The sequence below is a fragment of the Theobroma umbraticum genome, unplaced genomic scaffold (genome assembly GCF_002168275.2).
Source record: "Theobroma umbraticum cultivar Fairchild unplaced genomic scaffold, ASM216827v3 scaffold_20.0, whole genome shotgun sequence".
Classification (NCBI taxonomy): domain Eukaryota; kingdom Viridiplantae; phylum Streptophyta; class Magnoliopsida; order Malvales; family Malvaceae; genus Theobroma; species Theobroma umbraticum.
The window spans coordinates 5,120,026-5,131,876 of record NW_018397266.1 but is presented as its reverse complement, the minus strand read 5'-3'; positions in this window follow the sequence as shown (position 1 = coordinate 5,131,876).

The following is an 11,851-nucleotide window of genomic DNA, read 5'->3' as shown; positions in this document are numbered from 1 at the left end:
CGAGTAAGCATCATTACTCTATGTTGTGTGTCATGAGTCAATTTTTGTATAAAGTCATGACAAGATAAAACTATTTAAGAGATTAAATCTTTCTGTACCTTAAGAGGAAATGTCTGTATTTCAAATAATGTAATGATATTTTGTTGCGTACTTATAAAATCCTATAAGACCTTGAGGGAAGAAGTGTCTCCATTTCACGCATTATAATGGTTTTTGGTGATATAAGTATAAAAACTCGTTAACTCTTTATAAGGGTATAGTAGTTGACGGATTGTAAAGTTATCTCACTAGTTAAGTTTTGTTTATAGCTAACCATCTAAGATTGCCCCAATAACCCAACGATGGCATGTTTGTACTTTTGGTCCCTTTGTACTTCTTTTCAATATTAATAAAATATTTTTTTTTATGGAACTAGTAGTTGCATATATGGTTATAATTTTGCTATTTCATTTCGTAAATTAACTCATGGTTCTAATTATTGTTTACTCAGATATAATCGAGTTCTTGGCTAGCTTTTATGAAAATGTCCACTCAAACACTACGTAGGTTATTCCGTATTTAAACGAAGAGGCATAGTCTGTAAGAGTTGGTATCAGAGCACAAATGTGATGTGTTAAGTGAAAAAGCAAATATGGTGACAATGCGAAATACACTAGAAGACCATCAAAGATTTGAAGAATCAAGGTCACAATAGTCTTGATTAAGGCTTAGATGGTTTTGCTTGAGCGAATAAACAAGATTGAGACAACCCAGAAGAGCTGTTTGATATGATAAATACCCTTGTTAGCTCTATAGCTCTCAAATTGATCCCATGTTTTGAAATGACAAACGAAATGATCAAAATTTCATTTAAGTATTGAAATATCAAGTTTAGACATCTCCTAACACTTTCAAATGAGTTTGAGAACAAAAACAATGAATAAAGATTTTGAAAAATGCATTCTGGTCCAAATCTATCAATACATGTTCTTCATGTATCAATACATTTGAACAAGTATCGATAGATATTGAAATCATTCCATACATGTTTTTAAAAAAAGTTAAAATTTACAAAGTTAAACTCAATATATCAATACATTCTCAAATATATCGATAGAAATAAAACAGAATACTTATTGCCTCAAAATGTATCGATATATTTTTAATAGAATATTTATTAGCTCAAAAGTATCAATATGTTAACAAATATATTGATACATTTTTAACAAAATGTTCATGCCATTGTAGCCATGTTCAAAAGTATCGATACATTATAACGAGAATTCAAAAATAAAAGTAGCAATGTATCGAAACATGCACACAAATATCGATACAATATGATCGTTGGAGCCTATAATGAAGAAAAAATGACTATTTTCACATTTAATGCACTCTCAACTACCCTTGAACCTTTAGCATCTATAATACAAGCTCTCACAACATTTATGAAGGTTATAAAACTTTGAAACACAACTTTAAGAGAAGAATTCATCTCAATACTCTTTATACCTCTGTTCTTGCATTTCTTTTTACCTCTCTTCTGGCATTTAAGTCTTCCATTGTACTATTTATAGAGCCTTTATTACTTATCTTTCTTCTCACCAAATATTGTACTTAACTTGCTATTTAGTCTTTAAGAGCCATCCTAGCTACACTTTCATTTCCTATTATATTCACTTGAGTGGTTGTACCTTAACTAATTGTAAAGGTAGAAATTAAGTGGTTATACCTAAATCAAGACAAAAGTAGAGTGGTTGTGCTTTAACCATAAAAAAGGCATTGTATTGAAAAGTTGTACTTGATCCATAAAACACATTGTATTGAACTCTATTTCAATAGTGGATGTTAAACTCATTAGTGAATTTAAGGGAGATGATGTATGCAATGAAGTTGAACCTTTATAACAATTGTTGTTTTGGCCATTCTTCCTTCCTTACTCCTTCAATCTCATTTATATCTCCAAATTCACTTACTTTACAAGAATTCAATTGTCTTGCTTATTTTCAAATAAAAAATTTGGTTAAAGAGAACCTTATGTTCTCAAAATTGAAAAGGAATTTTCAAAATTTCAAAAACATTCCAATTCAACCCACTCTTAGAATTATTCACATCGAGCTAATTACACTAAAAACCCTGGGTAATGAGACCGGGGATGTGTTGAGTATTCTCCAAGGTGAGTTTGGAGAATTAAAAGCTTAAGTAAATTTTTGGTGATTGCTGCAAGTAATGTTGATGCAAACTTAAGAGATAATGGGAAAAAAGCCGAAGTGCTAGAGCCTAAGAACAACGAAGGGGCCAAGTATGTGAAATAGTTAGAGAATTTCCTCTTTGATATAAATAGTACTTTTGAGCTGTCCGCATAGAATCAGATGAAGACAAGGTGGTCATGACCACAATGTATCTTGCTAGGGATGTTAAGTTATAGTGACGTTCAAAAATTTGTCAATGACGAATGCCCTATCAACACTTACATTGACCTTAAGTGAGAACTAAAGAATTAATTTTTTCCTGAAAATGTGGAGTATATGGCTCAACAGAAGCTATAGGAGTTGGCCCTAACAAGATCCATGTGAGAGTTTGTAAAGAACTTCTTTACCTTGATGTTGGATATCAAGGGCATGATGGAAAAAGACAAGCTCTTCTATTTTCTTAAGGGTCTGAAACCATGGGATAGGACAAAGTTACAACGACAGAAGGTGCAGGACGTGACTTTGATAGTGACAATTGCCTGTCGTAACCAGTAAATTTGAGAACCTGACCACTAGACGTGGGAAAACACTTAGGTTGGGAGTCGTCGCCAATCATCTTTGTATAGGTGCGATTGGCCACTTATTATTTTGGTTCTAATTGATGAAGTCCTAAATTAATTTTAAATCTGTCGAAAGAATGAATAAGTAGTCCACGATTTTTTTTAGAGTCGGGTTCGGGAGTGCGGTTATGCACGAGAAAAGATTAGCACATCCGTGGCACCCGTTCCACGAATAGTACCATTTAATTTTATGTTATCCTATTGAAACTTAAATCATTAATGTTTCCTTAATCCTTATTTAATGGTTAATCTTATATTATATTAGTAGATTAAATCTTTTTACTTGATTTTACGAATACATATGATGCAGCTACAAAATGATGTCATGATTTATCATTTTTAAATAATGAGAACAACAACCTTTTATCAAAAAATTATTCATAAACCACCCCAACGCTTTGGTGAAGTTTTGATGTTTTCTTCACCTAAAGATATCTTTGGAAAAACTCGTCTTTACTAGTCCTTCGAGGAAATCCCTTCCTCGAAGTTCCCATCTCATTAACAAAATATACGTGGCATGCTATGACAAAATGAAATTATGATATCTACATGAACGCGCTTAAACATGGTTTAGTTAATTTATAATTTATGGAACAATATATTTAATAATTTAGGGTAATTTACTACCTTATTTATTTCTTTTTATTGTATACATTTTTGAAACTTTTTGTTTAAATCTATAACCTTTAATTAATATTAGGGATTAACATATTTTACTTAACCATATAATTTTGTCAAATAAACATTTAATTAGTTTTTAATGATTAAATTAATTTTATTTAGTGATGTTTACTTAAGCTTATTAACTAGCTATATCAATTTAAATTTAAATGTAACATTATATAAATTTATTTCTCTTCGCCTTCTACATAAAACTCAATTACTAACAAATCCATCAACTTCTGCAACTTACAACGAAAGCCATCACAATTTTGAATAGAATGTCCAACGGCACCCATATGGAATTTGCAAGAAAGACTAAGATCATGCCCTAATTCTTTTGTGTTATTGGTTCTGAAGTGATGGCATTTACTTTGAACAACACCTCAAACACTATATCTATTGAGGTTTAAATCTCATCGACATTCCTTTTCACCTTTCGTGTCATGCCTTCATGTACAGCGTTCACCGTCGACCTTTCATGATCAAACAAAGAATTCCCGTCAACATTTGAATTAACCTTTTTAGTAAAATTTAAGTCTTAGTTTAATGAGTGCTTGGACCCTATATTTCAATGCAATACAATTCTCTGTGGAGTGCCCTTGGATCCCAAAATGATAATCACATTGTGCATTCTGGTCATACCACTTTGAAAAAAAAAGTTTGAGTGGTTCTAGACGAGTGCGGGCAAGAAGTCAATTTTTAATAGGGTAGTGTAAGAAATTGGGATGGGATCGAATTGAGTTTTTTCTTAGGTAGTTTTGGATCCTTTCTAAGCATTACTAAAGTTGTAGATCGAAGATGTGGGTTTTGGTGCTGGAGTTTGTGGGAGGGCATTGGTTTGAAATACTAGTTGTGAGGCAAGTTGATAGATATAAGGATTCTGGGCAATGTTGCCTATACTTGGATAGAAAGGTGGATACGGAGGATATGATGGTAACGGTTGAAATTATGGATCTGTGGGCCAATATAAACAACTGCTTGCACATCCCCTTCCTTTTTCTTAAATGTGGTCCTTTTCTTAGAGCTAGTGGTTTCGTTCCCCTTAATTTTCCCATTCTTGATTGCCCTTTCAATTATCTTTCTTGAAAGGATCAGATATGTAAAATTTTTGGTGGCATTACTAATCAACCGCTCATAGCAAGAAGCCCTAAGCATATTTATAAACAATATAGTCATCTCCTTATTTGTCAGAGGTGGTTGCACTTGTGCCGCTACATCTCTCCATCTTTGGCCATACTCCATGAAACTCTCATTAGTCTTTTTTTCCATGGTCTGAAGTGACAAGCGATCGAGGGCTAACTCAACAACATGCTTGTATTGTGCCATGAAGGCTTTAGCCAAATCTTTCCAAGTTTTGATATGTCTCCAATCAAGCTGTACATACTATTTGGCTGTCGATCCAGTTAGGTTATCCTAGAAGAAGTGAATTAACAACTTATCATCGTGCAACTGTGTAGCCATTTTTTGACAGTGCATGGTAATGTGTGCCATTGAGCACTTTGTCCCATCATATTTCTCAAATTCTGGCACTTTAAATTTTGCAGGAATTACCACATCGAGTACCAAGCATAACTCAGTTGCATCCTTAGTTTCAAACCTATCCACTCCTTCCACAGCATGAAAGCACTCCTCCAACAAATCATACTTCTTCTCAACCTTGTCATTTTGTACTATCTCTAATGAACTTTTCTTCAACCTCTCTTACTCTTTTGGATTATCTAAGTTAGGGACTTGTATTGGTTTAGTAGGATTCATTTCCAAGTTTGATCCGAATTGCCTCTAGACTTGTTGAAGACCCAATGAAGGTGAAAAATTGTAGTAAGCATAAAGAAATCCTCTAACCGATGGTGCCATTTGTGGGTGAACCCCTTAAGATGTCTGTGCATGGGATAGAGCATATCCTGGTAGGCAAAGTTGATCATTTCTCAAATTATCAGTGCTATGGTTTTCTGCTAGGGTAAATCTCCAACTACTCTTTTCCCTTTGCTTAAACTCATCATCAACTCTATCATTTTTGCTAACTGATCTTTCATCTCTTCTTAAGCTTTTTCCATCCTCTCCAATCGACTCTGTTGTTCCTATTCCATGTTTTCCATTCGTCGACAAGTGTAATGGACACGTTGATCACTTGGTTTAGGTGGTCGAGCCATTTTTCAAACTTTTTTATAATCATAAACATGAATTAGATGCATGATCAGTGCATGAGCGAAATGAAATGAAATGAGCCCATTATCTTTAATAAGTTAATTTTATTTACCAGCGAAAATACTTATTGTTATGAGATGAGCATTTATGTATGTATAAATGAATGGTCATGTGCTAAAAGTATTCGTCACATAACACTGCCAACAAAGTAATCCATTACATAAAATATTATTTTTTGATTACAATTCAAGAGTCATCTTTTACATCTAGAAATATTCACTAATTCTACTATAATGGCTTTACACTTCATCATAATACTCAATCAGCTGTTGTTCTTGTTTTCCCATTGGAAAGACCTAACTTCTCAGTATGTTTGTCTTTCTGGCCATGGTTCTTACCCTGTAAGCCACCTCCCTCATTTGCCTAATCAAATAATCCATCTGATCATGCTTCTCCACATAGGCTTGTATGTAGAATTCACCTCATTCTCGAATTCGGGTGCTCACTTAATTGAGGCGCTCATATTCCCCTTGATAAGTCCCCATAACCCCTTCAAGCTCTTCATAATCTTGTTTTAGCAACTGGATAGACTCTCGTTGGAATCGCACTTGGTTTCTCAATCCTTCATTGTATGCTTGAAGCTCATTGCCTCGATTTTCTCTCACTTGTATTTCCCTTTGAAGTTCACTGGTCATGGCAAAAACTTGTTATTCAAGCCTTTGTACTTTTTTCCCAAGCATTCTCTATTTTTCAGGCTTTCTTTCTTTGTTCAGCTACTTCCTTCTTCATCTTCTAACACTTTTTTTGAAAGACTTCATATCGTTGCTTTCAATTGGAATTTTCAACTTTAGACTTCTTTCGAGCCAACTCACTCTTCAGCAAAGCATCTTGAGGTTTCGGATCAATTGGACCATGAGATGCATCTTTTTTCGAATATACTACATCTTTAACTTGCTGGGCGGGCGACATCAGATACCTAGTAGTAACTTCACAGTGTACATTCCTTAGTTCACCTGGCTTGTTTTCTTCCATGCTCGTGCAATCTCCTTAATCTTTTTCAAAAGCCCCACTCTCCATAAACAAACTCCAAAGTGTTGAATCGATGTATCATTGGCACAAATTGCTCTGACTCAAATTACCTTCTCACCATGATTAAGGCATAACTGATTGCTCCCCATGGCCTCATTAACGGTACCCAAGGTTCATCTCTACGTTTGTACATAACTAGATGATGGGGCATCCATAGAGCTCTCCACGTTACCTCCACACTTATGAGTTTTCTAAGCCTAAAAATCCATGGCTCCTTAGTCTTGTACTTTGGCCACTCACTTTCACAGAATTCTTTAATAAGGGCACTTTGTAAATGAAATGGTTTTCTAAACCACTTGACTTTACATTCAAAATGACTTACTATCCAAATGAAAAAAAGTTATGTGTATCCCACAAATCGTCCTTCCCCCTTTCTCCAACAATAATTCAATGATCTGAGCATCGCTACTAGAATTGATGGTGAAGGGTTGGCCTTATTGATAACTTGCTCGAATAAGTCTATAATTCCCACCTCTATATGCCCCAAGACTTTGGGAAAGATTACTAGCCCGTAGATTCTTAATGCCATCACAAGCTGACCTTGCTCAGAGTTTTAATGCTTCATGATATAACTATGTAAAAAGATCCCTAAGATACATTCGTTGTCCCTTTTTATCCTTAAATTTTGATCGACTTCCTTGGAGTAACACCCATCATCTTGGCTAACTTTCATCTAAGCTCGGTCTTTTGTCTTTTCCAATATATGTTATCTGGATTATCAAGATCAATTTGAAAGAGAGCTGAATATTCTTTAATTGTCGACACCATATCCACCTCATTAAACACAAAACATCTATACGACGAATCCTAGAATTGCACGATAGCCTTCAACAATTGATCATCAATCTAAACCTTAAGGAGCTGGGCTATGTGGCCATACCTCTTATTGAAATTAGCTCGAGTCGTGGCTCCCACCTTTCTCATATATTAAGCAAGTCTGTAAAGTCGTTTTGTTTAAGATCAAGGTGGACCCTACTAGGTAGTGATAAAATGTGACCTTATGTCAGGTAGTCTCCCTTGCTTTGTTGGGCTCTCGTCATGTCCTGAATCACCTTATATATTTCGTCGTAACTTGAAGGTGGCCATGATGACTCCATGAATGCAATTGGATCTACTTTGTCAATGATTGTCAGGTGACAAATACTTTTTCTATGTGCAAAATTATGATGCAAATGTGCATATAGAAAATAAAAAAATGACAACAAGCTCAAGTTCATATAGTAAATAAAGATTTTAAAAGTAATTCTAATTAAAAGAAATGAATGATAATAATTAGTCTCATGGGTATCCATACCTTCATTATTTTACGATGAGAATTTATAATAGAGGGAATAAAAGGAATTACTTCATGTGTACTTAGTCAAAGGGTATACTCTCATGGGTAAGGCTCTACCTAGGCATAACTGCTCATGGTATTTTATATGTTGAGTTCATGTTGAAAATAGAGCTAAAGGTTCCCAAATCGTTCCTTACTGCCGTCCACATGGACTAGTAAGGCACCTTGGTTCTCACGCATTATAGGTTTCAAATGGACTAGGTTTAATCTGAGTCAGAGTCTTCACTAGCCCATGCGAAGGTTATCACCTCACAAGAACGTAGCTACTAAACCCCATCCTAATAAGAAAAAAACCTAGGTCGAAGGTTCGTATATGAATGCAAATCATGTCGTATGTAGGAAGGAATAAATCGACCTTTAATCACTCATTATATGCCCCTATATCCTAAAATCCTCTCAATGATTAAAAACAATAAAATGACAATAACGGAATAAATAAATGTATCAAACAAAAGTATACAAAATGAATCATTAATACTAAAGGAAACACTGAATTATTTATGACTTAGGATAACCTATGATTAATTAACGGTTTGACTCTCTTTGTCCCCAGTGGAGTCGCCAGCTGTCGTAACACGCGAGTCCGAGAACCCGACTGCTAGATGTGGGAAAACACTTAGGTTGGGAGTCACCACCAATCATCTTTGTATAGGTGTGATTGGCCACTTATTATCTCAGTTCTAATCGATGAAATTTTAAATTAATTTTAGATATGTCCAAAGAACAAGTAACTGGTCTACAATTTTCTTTAGAGTCAAGTTCAGGAGTGCAGTTATACATGGGGTAAGATTAGCACCCTCGTGGCACCCGTTCCACGAACGGTACCATTTAATTTGATTTTATCCTATTGAAAACTAAACCATTGATGTTTCCATAATCCTTATTTATTTGTTAATCCTTTATTATATTAGTAGATTAAATCTTTTTATTCAATTTTACGGATGCATATGATGTAGCTACAAAATGATATCAAGATTTATCATTTTAAAATAATGAGAACAACAACCTTTTATCGAAAAATCATTCGTAAACCATCTTAACGCTTTTGTGAGGTCTTGACTTTTTCCTCACCTAGAGATATCCTTGGAAGAACTCGTCTCCACAAGTCCTTCGAGGAAATCACATCCTCAGAGTTCCCGTCTCATTAACAAAATATACGTGGCATGCTATAACAAAATGAAGTTATGATGTCTACATGAACGCACTTAAACATGGTTTAGTTAATTTATAATTTATGAAACAAAGTATTTAATAATTTAGGGTAATTTTCTACCTTTTTTATTTTTTTATTGTATACATTTTTTGGAACTTTCTATTTAAATCTATAACCTTTAATTAATATTATGGATTAATATATTTTACTTAACCATATAATTTATCAAATAAACAATTAATTAGTTTTTAATGATTAAATTAATTTTATTTAGTGATGTTTACTTAGGCTAATTAACTAACTATATCAATTTAAATTTAAATGTAACATTATATAAATTTATTTCTCTAACATTTCTTTTTAAAAAAAATGATTTTAGTTAATGGGTATTGGAGTTTAGAGTTTGGATTTATCCCAACACTTCAAAGAAAATCTTTCCCGAACTCCGCACCTAAGAAATTCACCCCGGAAGAGGTAACTCTTTGTCCTTCCTGGGTGAAATTCCATCTTTGGATTAACTCAAATTAATCATTCAATTATTAATATTTGTAATTTAATATTATATTATATATTTTATATATTTATAAATACCTAGATGAATTTTGTAATATAAACATTTCATTTTCTCTTGCCTTTATAAACTGTTACCATTTATGATAAATATATTTATTCTTATTTTCTATTTCTTTTCATTTATAAAGATCCATTTATATTATTTATTTATTATCACACACACACATACATGCATATTCATTTCCTAAAAGAGCTAGATAACTTCTAATCTTCTATAAAAAAATTTTACTTTATTCATTTACTTCTTTCTAGTTATTTTTTTTTTATGTTTTTATTTTATTCTTAGCTATCTAAACCTAACCTTATGAGCATATTTTATGAAGACATTTTTCCTTTGTTTTACATATATATTTCATTTTATCTAAGTTTGTGTGTCTCTAATAAATATTCCTCAAAATTTAAGTTCTTATTAATCTAATTAATTACTTTAACAAAACATTTTTACTATTTTTACTATTATTTTCACCTTTTTATTTTCTACTTACATTAATTTTCATATTCTAAAATATCATTTAAAAATTTAGTACATTATGCTAGAATAATTTAACTTAATTCTATATTATCAGATCGCATATTCAACCCAATGGATTGGACTAAATCCAAACAACATAAACCATAATGGATCCATAAAGAAAAAGATATGACTTTTACCTGACTTGGGTTCAAGTGATGAGCCAAATAATCTGGACACAACTCGCCGGACCCACTCTGCCAAACACTCCACTTGGAAACAAAAGGGGTGATTTCACTCCTTATGAAACGGTGCCGTTTTGGGTTATAACCTTCCTCTTTTGTTTCCTTTTTCCTCCGCCACCTACTTAACCTTTTCTCTGAAAGCTCTCAATTTCTGCTCTCTCACTTGCCCTCTCTTTCTCTATGGTTTCAGCCCTCCCAATCCTTTTTTCTCTAACCGGCAACAACCAACCCTTTTTATTTTCCTCACACACCGACGATTCTAACCCCAAGCCTTTCCTCTCTAACCGACAGCAAATACCCCAGCTCTACCCTTCCTAACCGACAGCAACTATACCAGGCTTTACCCACTTTAACCGGCGGCAAATACCCAAGCTTTCTCTCTCACAAAATGGTGGCACCATCCTTCTAAGACCTTCCTTCTTTCTTCCCCTTTCACCTAACAAAACCCTTTCCACACTCACCCAACCAGTGGAATTTTGTTTTCCTTCTTTCTTTTTTCTTTGTTTTTCTTTCTTCTATTTTTCTTTCTCTAGTGGTTACTGGCTGCTAGATGCTAGGTTTTTCAAAATTTTCCTCCTCTGGGTTTTTGCTACTGCTACAATGGGGTTTTTATACCCATTTCCAAGTCCTAAGGGTGCAGCATGAACGCCTTTGCCAGATGCATTTTTTTCACGTCTGGCAAAGCACTCTAGTGCCTGGCAGGGTACGGACATTTGTTTCTTTTTCTCTTTTATTTCATTTCACTATTATTTCTAGCTTCCAGAATATTCTTGGGTTTGTTTAGTTTTAACCTTGATTTAATGATTTAAGTTTCTTTTAATCTGTTTTGATTCACTGTAATTTCAAAGCTATTGCTTGGGCCAGTTTTTATTAAAAGATCCAAACATATAATCTGCTAAACCCAATAAAGCCCAGATTAATTGACAGCCATGGAAGCCCAATTCCAATTTGGACTTAATAATCCAAGATAAAAAAAATACATAAATAAAAATATCAATGGTGAAAAATATGGTGTTTACACTGTCAAACGTCTTACTGATTATAATGATAATTCAAATAAAATCATTCATCAAAGAATAGTAGCTTTAGCTCCAACAATAAGGTAAAATTTGTCAGAGTTAGTAGATCTTCAAGTGAGGGAGGAAAAAAGAAATTACTTGCTAGAAACACTCCTTAACCAAGGACAAATAGGACATAAGGCTTTAAACTATGACTTTCATATCTTGTTTTCAATGTAATGAACGTCATCGGGTAGTGAGTGCCCACACCGAGTAGCCCTTAATGCGATATGTACATTTATCTGGAGATAACTCAACCTCGTAGCTCACTTGATGAAGTCAAGGAAGAGCTAAAGCAAATAGGTTCAATTTGTTTCCTTAACGCCCTCCACGTACAACTAAACAAGATG